Source organism: Rhinatrema bivittatum, chromosome 4 (genome assembly GCF_901001135.1).
Source record: "Rhinatrema bivittatum chromosome 4, aRhiBiv1.1, whole genome shotgun sequence".
Taxonomy (NCBI): domain Eukaryota; kingdom Metazoa; phylum Chordata; class Amphibia; order Gymnophiona; family Rhinatrematidae; genus Rhinatrema; species Rhinatrema bivittatum.
In genome coordinates this window covers 253,220,303-253,234,336 of record NC_042618.1, presented here as the reverse complement: position 1 = coordinate 253,234,336, position 14,034 = coordinate 253,220,303, and the positions used below count along the sequence as shown (strand labels likewise).

The following is a 14,034-nucleotide window of genomic DNA, read 5'->3' as shown; positions in this document are numbered from 1 at the left end:
TGGTATGTTAATTACTTCTCCAGCAGTCTAAGATTTTTTTTTTCTTTTCATATGATGGAGTAGTGAATGGGTTTCTACTGGCAAGTAGTAAGGAAGCTTAGTGTAACTCAGTATGTATGAATTCAACCTGTAAGATGGAAAGAAAGTGACTTTTTACATTGCTCCCAACTATTAATATAGTAATTATTCTGCCAGTTTTTAGGAATGAAAAAATATTACCTTTTCCACTAAACCACCTTCCCCATCTTAAAACATGCTGCTGATAGTTGTATGATTTTCTTTTTAATGAGATGAAGCTGAGAGAACATTTCTAATGAAAAGTAACCAACAGAGAAAACACGTTTATTTTCCTTTAACCTACTGCTTGCATTTATCAAAATCTGCAGTATATGCATTCAGTGTATTTTTAGTGCTGCAGCCTTTGATTTTAAGAGCAAATGCAAGTTCATAACTTGCTCTCAGAAAATATATGGCCGTACAAAATTTAAAACTCTGGTCTTTGAAAGATTTGGTATGATTTACATTAATCTAGCAGATAACTTGTACTTAGACATTGATACTAGGTTTCTTATAATTATGGCAGAGGAAACCTCATTCTTTCACATAATTAAATATCCAATGCTCAATTCACAAGTGATTTTATCAAAACAAGCTCTTCTCTTTGAGCAGTTAAATAGAGGATATCCTATGGTTAAATACAAAATGTGCTATAAGGAAAATCTTCTTAATCCAGTTTAATTTTAATACTTAAAAACTGATAATATGCAAAATTAAAAGTACCAATTTTTAAATTATGAATTCAATTTATATATACAGTGTTGCACAAATATGACTGTTGAATATGTATTTTATATATATATATATATATCTGCACGGTAAGTAAAATGCATTGACTTTGAGACACTTTTTATGATTTAGTTTGGCTAGGGATGAATGTGTTATACAGTATGTGAAAGTAATGACATTTTTTCATTGAAAAGAGTGAGCAGACTTGCATGGACTGCTTACTTGCCCTTTAGAAATCAGTTCAGTTGCACTGCAAATAAAATTTGAATTTATAAATGGATATAAAGACAACCCAGAGGATTATAAATAAATATCTTATGGATAAGCCACTAATAGTCTAATTAACAACAAGCAAAGTGAAGCCACAGTGAAAGGTCAGTGTTAACACGAATTGTCCCACTGCAAGGCTTTGTGCCCCTACATAACTGTCAATGGAAACAGTCTGAATATGTTTATTTGGACATTTTTTAGAACATTTTAGCACTTAAATAATTATTTCATATGTGTCTTTTTTTTTTTGTTGGAGTATGTGTATATTTCATTTTTTTCTTATTTGATTTATATTCTGATATATATATATATATACACATATGGGGTGTGAAAAACTAGTGGACTCGAATCTTTTCATAAATTTCCATGTATCTTAATAAACATGTACATTGAAAATATTTCATATCTAATTTTATTTATTCATTTGTAGTTATTAACACTTATATTCCACATGTACCAAACATATTTGTACTATGTGGATTACAAAACTACATAAATATTAATAAAACATGTAAAACAGGCAGAAATTATCCAATAATAATGCATCATTTCATAAAAATTTAAAAAAAGATAAAATACAGTGCCATAAAGAAAAAAAAAACAGATTTTATTCATCTTCATAAAATAATACCTGCTAAGAACTTTCAGGGTTGTTGAATCAACTGGTCAGTCGTAAAAATATCCTGGCATACCTTAAGCACAGATATTTGGAGTGAAAGCTCTAGGAGGGAGACCAGTAACTTAAGTCCACCAGCTCTAGTGATCTAAGGATGGTTGCCACTTGTCTGAACTATATCCCTAGGGGTATAACCTTTTTAATCCTCTTTAGTTAATGTATTGGTGATCTTTACTTAGGCAAAGTAAACAGTGGTGTTCAGAACAAAGGAGAGGTCACGCTTCCTGCATTACACTCTGACCTAGGGGTTATGGCCTTTGTTCTCCTCTCAATGGGAGCTGATCTCAGAGGGCCACCACAAAATGGAGAACTAATTTAGGCACGTGCTGTCACAGAATAGCAGACTATCAGATATACTTCAACTGAAATGTCTACGTCTTTATGGCCATAATCAAAAAATGTGCCTACGCTTTCTCCCTTTCTCTGTCTTTCCTCTCTCAGGTATCAAAATGTTATCATTTTATTTTTAATAATCATAATGGAAATAGGAAAATGTCCTGTTACAAGTTTTTTTTTCTGAAATGCTGTCATTTTCATTTAATCGTAAGAATATTCAGGTGATTTGATTCAAATATATGATTCAAGTTATGATCCATTAGCTAATGGATATATTATGACTGCTAATTGTGCTCTTTTTTGTTTTGTTTTTTAAGTAACTGGGCTTGATGTGACAATAGATATATTACTAGGAAAAATCGCTTCCTATTTTGTAGACTCAAAATGTGCACATCTCAAAGAGTTTTCAGACAAGAGGCCTGGTCCATCACTTTTAGGGTTTCTCTGATGCACTGTTATATTTTCGTGCACTGTGTTTATCACTTGTCAATGACAGAGATGATGATGGGGATGTAAGAACAGAGTATTAAGAATGCAGAGACTGTTTTGGGAGTAAATTGTTCGGTTTTTGTTTGTTTTACTTGCAGGGAGGCCTCTTGGAAAAAAAAAATCTCATTTTGAAGAAACGAAGGCACTAGAGAGGTATCTTATTTTCCTTCGTTGCATGCATCTGGGTGCCTGACGTAAAACATTAGCAACTCTGTCAAATAGAAAGAAAAGAAGCATCATCACATGGTATGGAAGAAGAATTCCCCCCCTCCCCCCCTTTCCTGCAGCAAACCTTGGCTTGCTTATTTTTTGCTACTTTTGCCTATTTCACTAAAATTAGATGAGGCAATATCTTTCTCATATGCAAAAAAGAAAAAGAAAGAAAAAAAACCTGCTCACAGCTATTAAAGATTTTTTTTCAAAAACTTTTTAATTTTGGTTGTATCTTTTAGCATTCACCAATTTTATTTGCTCAACTTATGGAAATGAAACGGAAAATATTGCTCGAGGAGTAACCCACTCCCTCTACAAGTGACGTTTTCTATCATTCCTCCGCTCACTTATATTCCAGTCTGTGCTTCTTTTTCTTGGAAAACATCTCAGTGCAGGAATGGGAAAAGTATAGAACTTTCCAGAATGCAACAGTTCCTTTTTATACTTTTACCTGCCTTGTCCTGTGCACTCCTGTAAGTTGTAAGCATTTGGGTTATTATAAAATAAAGTGGGTACAGAGTCAAATGGAAGAGAAGACGGGATCTAAAATAAACGAAGGAGTCTCACTGACTCCCCATTTAGCAGGCCACAGACGTGCAGATGATTCACATCTTCTAATCTTTTTTTCCTTTTAGAGGCAAAAGTTGATATTAGACAATTTAAATGCAGGCAGGAATTTGGGGTTGAAAACCCTTGCAACGACTCGTGTTCAGTTTAAACAGAACTTTCACATTTCTGCAAAGCTGTCTATGTCCCCCTCAAATGCAGCTACTCAGGCGAAGAATGCTTGGGGAGGCATATTAGGGAACCATATAAAAATATAAGATGTTTAATTTTTTTCAAAAGAGGTGTCATGCCTTTGGGGCCAGGATGGGAAGAATACATTTTCTTGGAAACCATGCAGTTCAGGATATTTGCTTCCCCAAACTCAATTGCATGTACATAACGTTGTTTTCAGACAAGGAGGAATGTTCTAAGTTAGGAGCTGTTCTGCCGAGAATCTCCAATAGCCAAAGCCCAAGGAATCTTGTCTTTTCAAATCCTCCATTCCGAGCTAATTTCATGACTGCCTTTGCAGACAGATTTCCCTGCTATTAACATGCTCCTAAAGTTGATATTTGCTGTTAAAATGTATTGGGTTATCAGAGTTTTGCTGTGCACATGGAGTCTCATTTCGGCTTGTTTATGTAAGAAAATTGTCAGCATTAATGTTGATGATGTCATTTATTTGTTACCTGTAACATTTTGGCCTTCATCTTGATTCAGTTCATTTCAGGTTTATAAAGAAAGTCCTACCTTGAAAAATATGTGATTTTTTTTATTCCATTTTTATTTTTGAGTATATAATCCTAGTATTTTATGTTTTTACCTTGCTAAATATTTATTTTAATTTGATGATGGGAATAGATTTCTCAATTCATTTTTAAATTATTGAAGTGGGCAAATACTTTTGATACCTACAACATTTATTAGGAATTAGTAGTAATTTAGTAATGTTATGTATACGCCAATATTGTCATATATCAATTTATCTCTATATAAAACACAGCTCAGTTTAAAACAGTAGTCCATGTTAGTCAAAAAAAGATTTTTGGTTAATAGGGACTGCTCTCTATAAAGTTTATCTGGCGTACCTAGCTTCCATATGTTTACAGCAGAAAACTTACACAATCTTTATTTTTATTTATTTTATTTAAAAAGTTTATATACCACATAATCAGTACAAATACAATAGCAGTGGTTCACAGCTTCACATACAGAATAAAAAAAATCAATACAACCAATATAGCTCCAACAAATCAAAAACTTTGTTACCACCCTCCCCTATCAAACCACAACCATGGTACACCACCCTTACTTTCCACACTATGATGGAAAAAGAAACATTTTAACCATTTTCCTAAATTAACCTTGCTCCAAATATAGCCAAACCTGAGGTGCTACTGATGAAAAGGCCCCACTTTCATCCCTTAGCAGATTTAAACTTGTGCCCAAATGAAAATGCTAGTCATGAGATGCTCTAAGAGCCTGATAAGGCTTATGCCATCCCAGTTTCAATGACAAATACTTCAGTCCATCTGCCCTCATGTACCAAAAAGTATGTGATGATAATATAAATTTAACCTGTTCTACAACTGGAAGCCAGTGCAGAAATTCCAACAATGGGGACAACTCTCTCCTGCCTAGACTTCCCAGATACCTTTCTAGCAACACTGTTCTGAATGAGTTGTAATTTCCTTATCAAAGTATTAGGCAACCCTAATCCAATAATCCAACACCCCAATGACAAGTGCAAGAACCAAACGTTTAACTGCAGAATAATCCAAGAAAGCTTAATATATGTTTATATATTTGTTTCTTTATGCATTTCTCTTTACTTATATAGTGAAAGGGTGAGAACTTATTTTAAAACCACAATCCTAAGTCTGGATTCATCATTCCACTATAAATATTAATGGAATGATGAGCGGCGACAAAAGAAGGGGGTGGGGGTGGGGGGTGATAGTGAGCAGGCGGCCACATCGCAGCGGTGCGTTTTCGCCTGCCACAATTGCGACCACGCTGCACACTGTCGCCCCCGTAGCGCCAATGAAATAGCTGTAGCTATTTCCAGTGCTGCTGCGGGCCCCCTAATTTTCCCAAATCCCGCCCAAGCTCCTCCCTTTTCCCTAATTTAAATGTTCAAATCGTGATGCGGAGGTTATCGTGTGCGTTAGGGCATTATCATATGCGGCTATGCCCTCATACACGCGATAACGGCCCATCGCAATTTGATGAATGACCCTGCTAGTTAGCAAAATAGTCTTTCAACTAATTCAGCCTGTTCTCCATAAAGTTTTTACTGCCATACCTTGCCCTTGCATACACAACTGAAAAACCTCTTGGAACTATCCATTTGTTAATTCTAGTCATGTGTAAACTGAAATGAGTTTAACATATATAGTGCTAGAACATGGACTGGGTATGCAGGAGCCAGGTGTATACATTTCATGGCAAGCAAGAAAAAGACAGATAAAATGTATTCATTCTCTGCAGGCATAATTAATTGTTTTTAGTAGCCAAGTAAAGGTATGTGAAACAGATGTTTATCATATATATACTTCTACAAATATGTATAGTTGCATAAAGATAAAAAGAATAGCACACAACATGATGGGCTTTCTTAATGGAATAAGTACACCAGCTTGGTGCATAGCAAGGCATGAGCTCCAGAGAGAATGCAACTACCTGGTTAATGCAGTTATTTGGGTGTGAGCATGTAAATTGAATTGAGCTCCTTTTCCTCATAAAATGGCTTTTCAAACTATTCCCAAAATTGGAACACAATTCCTGATTTAGATTGTATTTATATTGCAGTAGTTACAGAAATTTCATTAGCGTGATACATTGCTTTATTTATCTATTGCGTCTGACAAATATGGCCTATAGTGTGCAGCATGCATGCATTGCTTGTATCAGAAAATTGTCCATCTCCATTTGAATCAATGTGCATTAGAGAGAATTTTCAAAGGGGGTTTCGTGTGTAAAAATGGCAGGATTGCATGTCTGTACTATTTGATAAACCTCAAGAGTCCATGTGTACTTGCAGTATGGCACATACATTTTTTTGGTGAAAAAAGGGGCAGGTTAGGCACATTCTGGCATGGGGGTTTAGAAGTGAGTGTGTAAGTTGCTATTTTGTAAGAGGTGTCTATACACACATTACCAAACTGACCCCTAGATTCATCAAAATGCTATAATATCGCATGCATAACACCTACAGTAAGAGAAAGGGGTGTTTTTATGGTAATTTTTAAAATTACCCCACTGCACGGTAACAGCGCATCGCATAGTGCAGTAAAAGTTTTGCACCCTGCAATACTTCTATTTTGCAGCTCACAAAGTGTCGAGAGAAAGAGAAAGAGAGAGAGAGAGAGACTCTGGGGAGGCCTTCACAGTATTCAACTATTTATATGACTATAGGAGGGCCAACTAATAATTCGAGGTGGTGGTTTAGGATTTAGGGGCCAGTTTTACATGCAGAGTGAGACGTACGAACTGCACAATACTCCTTAGTGAAGATTTGACATCATCTGGAGTGAGGAAAGTCTCACAAAGATTATGGGGTAGATTTTAAAAAGCATTTACTCGAGCAAAACTGGTTTTTGCTCGAGTAAATACACTTTACTCAAGTAAGTGGGCTTTTCAAACTTGCTACAATATATGCCATTGAATTGTCCATAGGATTTACTCAAGTAAGTGCACTTTACTCGAGTAAATAGCTTTTGAAAATTGCTACAATAGTATGTCACATTTACATGCGTAACTCCTTTGAAAATGACCCCCTATATTTTTACAGTGTGCTCTCGCCTTAGCTTGATGGACTCTCTTACAGGGTACCATCAAGCTAGGGCGAGATAACATAGGAGAAATCTCTCTTTCTCTCTCTCCCCCCCCCCCCCCCCCCCCCACCTCTATTCCACTCCCCTCCTAAGCTTCAAAATGCAATTTGCAAAATTTATCACGAATTGCGTTATGGCTGCTTCGGGCATATCGCACAGCTTAACACCAGGTAAAAAGGTGTAGTTATTTCCGATGTTAAAAGCATGCGATAGCATGCGTTATGCTATCGTATGGTGCAATATTGCCTCTCATTTTAATGAATCCCACCCAAACCCCTCCCTAATCCCACCCCTTCCAAAAGTTGTATTTGAGCCGTGCGATAGTACTATTATCGCATGCGTTATGGTGTTAACACATGCGTTAATGCATTATCGCGTGCATTAATGCCATAACGCATTTTGATGAATGACCCTATTAGGTGGTCATTTACTAGAAGTTTTCTCCCATTTAGTGTCTATGGGAAAAATGCTTACTGGTCAATTTTAAAAGCCTTGCGCATGCAAAACTGGGAGATATGCGCATGTCTCGGATGTGTGTGCGCCATACGGATTTTAAAAGGCCCGAGACAATGCATGTGCACGATTTTATAATGACGTGCATGTGTGCGCGCAAATGTCGCCTTGCTCATGTAAGCGGGAGGGATTTTATTAGACACACGCGCCGACGCTGCAGCCCGTTTTATTTATTTATTTATTTATTTATTTAAGGATTTTTATATACCGGGGTCCGTAAAAAACATCACCTCGGTTTACATTCAAACATTAATTCAGCATAGAGCTTTACAATATAACATAATAACTGTATGAATATAAGACCAAATATAACTTTGAAATCACATAAAGAAAATCAATATAAAAGTGTCTGTAGAAATATTCTGAAAGGTATATAATAGAACTCAGTTTATTGATAGAAGGCTTTTTTGAATAGCCAGGTTTTTAGGTTTTGTTTAAATTTTTTGTGGCAAATTTCCTGGCGTAATTCAGAGGGCATAGTATTCCATATTGTGGATCCAGCAATGGTGAAAGAACGTTCTTTTGTAGTTGATAGTTTGGTCAAATTAGGCGCTGGGATCTTCAGTTTCGCTAAATGTTGGAATCTAGTAGGGCGGATAGATGTTTTGAATTGTAATTGATCATTGAACCATTGCATTTCTCTGTTATGAACGGCTTTATGTATAAGTGTCATGGATTTATATACTATCCTGGAAGCCACAGGTAGCCAGTGCAATGACTGAAGTGCTGGAGTGATGTGCTCATGGCGTCTCGTGTCAGTGATGATGCGGGCAGCTGCATTTTGTAGCATTTCCCAGTTTGTTCCCAGTTCGCCCAGCTAACCAATTGTCCTTCCTAACCACCCCTGTTATTTTGCCTACCTTTTACCCTGTTAGGCCAGACCCTCTAAACCTTGCTAAGTAACTTCTTTTTTTAAATTTATTACTTATGTGCTGTTCATAGCAGAAGTAAAGTTACGGTGAAGGGGACTCTGGCGCACGCTTGTGCGCATAAATAGGTAACATGCAAAAATCATTCCTCAGCCCCGCCCCTTTTTCCCGTCAAATTTTTTTGTGCGCATAACATCAGCTACATGTACACATGAATAGCCGATTTTAAAACACATGCGTGCATACGCGCACATATATGCGCTTATGTTTTAAAATCACCGCATCCATGTATTTGTGCCGGCAAACGTGCGCACATGTGCGCCCGTGCGCAGCTCTTAAAATCTCCTCCTGCTAATAGCCTCACACAATTAACATCGAACTTATCTTTTGTCTGCAGTTTTAGGTTGGGAGGTCTGGGTGCCCTGGTGCGGGATCAGGGTAACATGCTGGAGGATCTAGGTGAACTGAAAAGACACTGGGTGAACTGGTGGAGGCATCGGGATGCATATAAATATTTTCAGTGCCGTATTCGAGCATATTTTACAAAATACATGCCTCTGTGTTTTATTCAGGCAGACGTTATATATTCTTATGCACTCAAAATATACATGCCTACATTTTTAAACAGGCAGATAAAGTAAGCGTTCTCTGGCATTGGAAATATGCGCATTTACTACAACATGTGCATGTACTTTCAGGGCAGAAATATGTGGTATTTTGTAACTCTCCAGCACCCGCCACACAGTTTATAAAATGCTTGCATAAATCTTTGTGCATCCACATATGTGCACAAATTGGGTATTGTGGACAGTTTTGAAAGTTAGGGTCATTGTGTAGCTATAATATAACTGTCTTTTTTGCCATAGTAACAAATTGATAGGAAGGTACTGAACATTACCCAGCCGGATGTCCGTATAGCATATGTCCTTAGGCACTGTAACAGGGAATACATAATCAGATTCCATCTCATTATGTGTTTGAGTTTATCCTACTTCACCATGGCATGCATCTTAGGCCGTTAACTGTAAGGATGCTTCTGCTGTCATTGAGCCCCTGTATCGTGATTTTTTTCTAGTCAGGATTTTTTCATGATCCTTTCCATGTACCCCGGCTTTCCTTCGTGGTCTTGCTTATATCATAATGCCCAGCAATAGAATACTTTCTATGTTGGTCAGTCTCTGCATTAGGTGTTCTTTTTTTTTTTTTTTTATTAGGAGTAAATTTTCAATACTATTTACACGCCTAAAACTGTGTTAAATAGGCATTAAAATTAGCCTGGAGCTCAATGTGCATAAAGCCTGCATGCAGAGGGAAGGCACAAACTTTACCCCAATGCATACAGTTATAAAATTACCATTCCTATGTGCAGTACATCATCAGGGTCCCTATTTGTCCACAAGAAGTTAATCAGGAAACAGTCTGGCATCTGAAGCTGTGTACATTATAAGGACCTTGCAGCAGAGCTGCAGATCTGAAGATCAGGGCCCTGTAAGAATTGAGATAAACTCTGTCATCTGCCTCTATACTGGAAACCTTTCTATCTAATCTCCAAGTTTTCAGACCTTTTGGAGGGGGTTTAATGACTACATGGGACTATTTCCTGTGCTTCTAACGAAGAACGAAATGTCCTGCATTCTGTTCCAGCTTTCTTATGCTGAAGCTTTTATAAATAAACTACTGTTACATACCTTACACTGAACAAGAAACTATCGTGGTCTCTGTTCTGTGGTGTTTCTTTAGAACTGCTCTTACCAAACAGGCAGAACAGGTGACTGGCAAAAGCAGCAGAATATCTCGAGGGGGGATGCTGGCAGCAAAATGGTCACTCCTAAGTAAGTATAAGCACTGACGCCACCACCACCTAATTTTTTTTGTTTGTTTGCATAGCAGCCTTTTCCCGCACCTTTCTCTCTCCTATTGGGCTACTGCTCCATGAGCTCTCCCTTGCAGCTACCTTGGTTGTTTCTCTGTTTTTAGCCTACTTTTCCAAAGGGAAAAAGCTTATGAGATTACCATGCATGTGTCCATGCCCCCTTCCTCATACAGTGTACTGTCAACTCCAAAGTTTCACTACACGTACGGGCTCCAAGGGGATCTTGGTAGGAGCGTTCTTTTAAATTCATGTATATGCATGCAGACACACATGTTCTGGAAAGTAGGCTCCACTAGTTCCGCACAGAACTTCCAGTTTTTTTAACTTTCACCCCTTTTCATCCAACCCAGTCACTGTAACATTTCTTGACCCGAGATCAAAGAACATGCAACTCCATCTCGGGAACATGCACATCCCCTGAACCTGGCAGGTGGGTATCACGGATCAGCTTCCATTTGGCCACTTTGAACACTGCAAACCCTATGAACACGCCAACCCCTGAGAGTCCATGGAGCAGAAACCAGGCTTGGAAACCGAAGCTGGATTTCTCACATGGCAGCATGCAGTGCTCCTGCCCAGCCATCAGGCCAGCCAAGCATTGCCGTCTTCCCGTGGCAGAGGAGCTGAGGGGAAACGTTGCATGCTCTGGCACAGATCACCATGTCTCACTGCCTCCCAGTGAAACGGAGATGAGAAATATTTTTAGCAGCAATATAAGGAGCTAAAAATTATGCTCCTTCATTTTACCTAATATCTATTCATTGTTCAAGCCCTTTGTTAAAGATAGAATGACTTCTCCTTGTTTTGGGGTGAGATGGAAGGAGAGTGCGTCCTTTGGGAGGTAAAAAGAGGGAAAATTGTATCTAGGCAGAAAAGGGAGAGATGGGAAGAAGAAAGCTAAAAATGGGAGCTAGAATCACTAACATAATGTCCTCATAATGTACTTGGAGGCCAATGTACTAACGGGAGACTCTCAGGGGTTGGCGTGTTCATAGGGTTTGCAGTGTTCAAAGTGGCCAAATGGAAGCTGATCCGTGATACCCACCTGCCAGGTTCAGGGGATGTGCGTATTGGGGTTTGAGATGGAGAAAATCTTTGTGCAGTGTTAGTAAATATGCACATACTATTTTTCTACTAGGTCTGCCATTTGGATAAGCCTGAAAGAAAAATAGCACATGTAGTTCTTCTTCAATGGGTTTTTTTTTATTATTATTTATTTTACAAACCTTAATTATACTTCACTGAGGCGGGGATTTTTTGCAAAAAAAATAAATTGTAAAATTACATTATGGGACGGATTTTCAAAGGGTTACGCACATAAATCCGGTCTTATGTGCGCTGGGCCTATTTTCAAAAGGCCCGGCGACGCGTGTAAATCCCCAGGACGCATGTAAGTCCCGGGGCTTTACTAAAGGGGCGATCCGGGGGCAGGGCCGGAGCGGGGGTCAGAGGTTCCCGGCACAGCGGCTGAAGTAAGTTTGGAAATTAAAAAAAGGAAAAGGTAGGGGGGAAAGGGCGGGGAAGGTGGGATAGGGGGGAGGGAACGGGGGAAGGCAGCGTGGCTTGGCATGCACAAGGTGCACAATTGTTATAAATCAGATGTACATGTGTGCGTGCCAGGTAGCGCGTGCACATGTACGCCCGTGAGTACATTTGAAAATCTACCCCATGAGTATAGTGTTTTCAGGTGTTAATCATTATAATGAGCTGCTTTGCATAATTTTGCATCACAGCAACTCAGTAACCATTAACTTAAATACAATTTTCACATGGTAAAGCTACATATATAATTTTACTCTCTGCAAAGTAAAAATATTTACCAAAGTCCATTTTGCTTGCATGTTTGCATATATAGGACCTGATTTTCAAAAGCATTTCTACGTTAAATATATCTACTGTCGTAACAATTTTCAAAAGCCATTTACTTGCATAAAGTCCAATGGACAATTCAATGGTATATCCAGTATTGTAGCAATTTTCAAAAGCCCACTTACACAGGCAAAGTGCATTTACACATGTAAAACCCAAGGTTAAGCGAGTAAATGCTTTTTAAAATCAGGCCCTTAGTGCACTCTCTCTGGCGTTTCAGCGCGTGATGAGGACTGTGCAAATGTTTTCACTCTTTAGAGCATTATCCTCTTGGTTAATGGTTTTGTTATTGGTTTATTCTCCCAAATCTCCTTTTTAATTATCTGCTTTTGAATTATATTTGTAGACTTGCTGAAATAATTCAGGTGGTGTAAACTTGTGCTGCTTAAGTTTTTTTCTTTTTATTAATCAGCCTTGTCTTTGTTTTATCTCACATTAGAACCTGCTGTCACTAAAGTTAAATTGTGATAGGTATATCTATCGAAATACTAGTAACTGAGTAACTCTAACTAAATTAATGTTGCTGGAATTTCCTTCTGCTGGCAATGACATTTCAGGGTGAATATCAGGCTCTCCTGAAAGAACTGCTGTTTAGTGTAATTGGGCTTGGTTCTGTTTTGTTGGATCATCTTTCTGTGCTGCACCTAGGTTTTGTGGGTTTCTTCTCTCTGAAACGGTTAGAAATGGGAACTGACCGTTCGTCTATCTCTGTTTGTGTGGCTGAAAGAGAGGGAAAAGTGAAATCATGCTGTCTCTGCTCTGTGAAGGGAGAGTGGCAGGATTGTGTTTAGAGAATGTTTCTTCAAGCTGTGTGGCCTGTGGAAGGGATTCACTGTTAGTCACAAGCTAGTGACTATGTGACGTTCACTGCCTGCATTTGTGGGAGGATACATATGAAGTAGACTTGGGGGGGGGGGGGGTGCTGCATACCCTGGCCCAGTTTTGGAGCTGTTAAAAAAGAAAAAGAGAAAGAAAATCATTACCTGTGCTTGTCACCTCTTCCTGGAGGGAATCGAAGGCCAGAGTCAGAATTCGTTAAAGGAAGATTTTTGTGATACCTGGAAACAAACACATCATTGCTGCATGTCTGCCAACCCTGTCAGACAAGAAATGTAAACATTAGTCTCCTATGCCACAGCATTACAGACTGGGCCATGGGGCTGACACAAGACATGCATATTTTAAAGTTATTTTTGCAAAATATCTTTCCTATGGAGTTTTTTCCAAACTGTCTATCCATGACCATTTTTTTTAAAATTTGGTAGGATATTCCCCCTGTAGAAGTCTGTGAAAGAAACTGTAAAGCTTTAGGTGTACTAGAACTATTCTATGTATGGTTGATCAGTCAAAATATGGATATTATTGTCATTAGGTGCTAGATTTGGAAAGAGTGGGCACAGATAGGCACATGTTTCAGTTTGCCTATGGCAGCACAAACTTTAAGGCTTTATTTATTTGTAGGGTATGTGACATACAGCCAAAAGGAGAACAGACAAAGGGACAAAAATGTGCCTGTGGTATTCTGGGGTTATTTCCCGTCTCCAAATTCTGTTGCATGTTCAATACTTGAGATTTATAGTAGGCTTATGATATAAAAATTATCAATACCATGTGACTAGTTATATAACTGCCACAAATATTGTAAGTGAATGGTGCTTTGAGTTTGCACACATGAGAAAAAGTGATATGTACTGTTTTCTAGGGATGTGAATCGTTTTAGGACGATTAAAATTATCGTCCGATAATTTTAATATCGTC

General features: G+C 38.2%; 1 long non-coding RNA gene across 12 annotated transcripts in view; it reads right to left on the bottom strand.

Moving 5' to 3' along the window:
• Positions 1-14,034, bottom strand: part of LOC115090657 — a 117,965-nt gene that overhangs the window by 87,634 nt on the left and 16,297 nt on the right. For 6 of the 12 annotated variants that reach the window (XR_003856448.1, XR_003856447.1, XR_003856454.1 and 3 more), the window contains exon 3: positions 13,260-13,372. This is a non-coding gene — a long non-coding RNA (uncharacterized LOC115090657). Of the gene's footprint in view, positions 1-219; positions 311-13,259; positions 13,373-14,034 lie in introns of all 12 variants that reach the window. The other 6 variants (XR_003856455.1, XR_003856453.1, XR_003856451.1 and 3 more) reach the window with 3 other exon arrangements.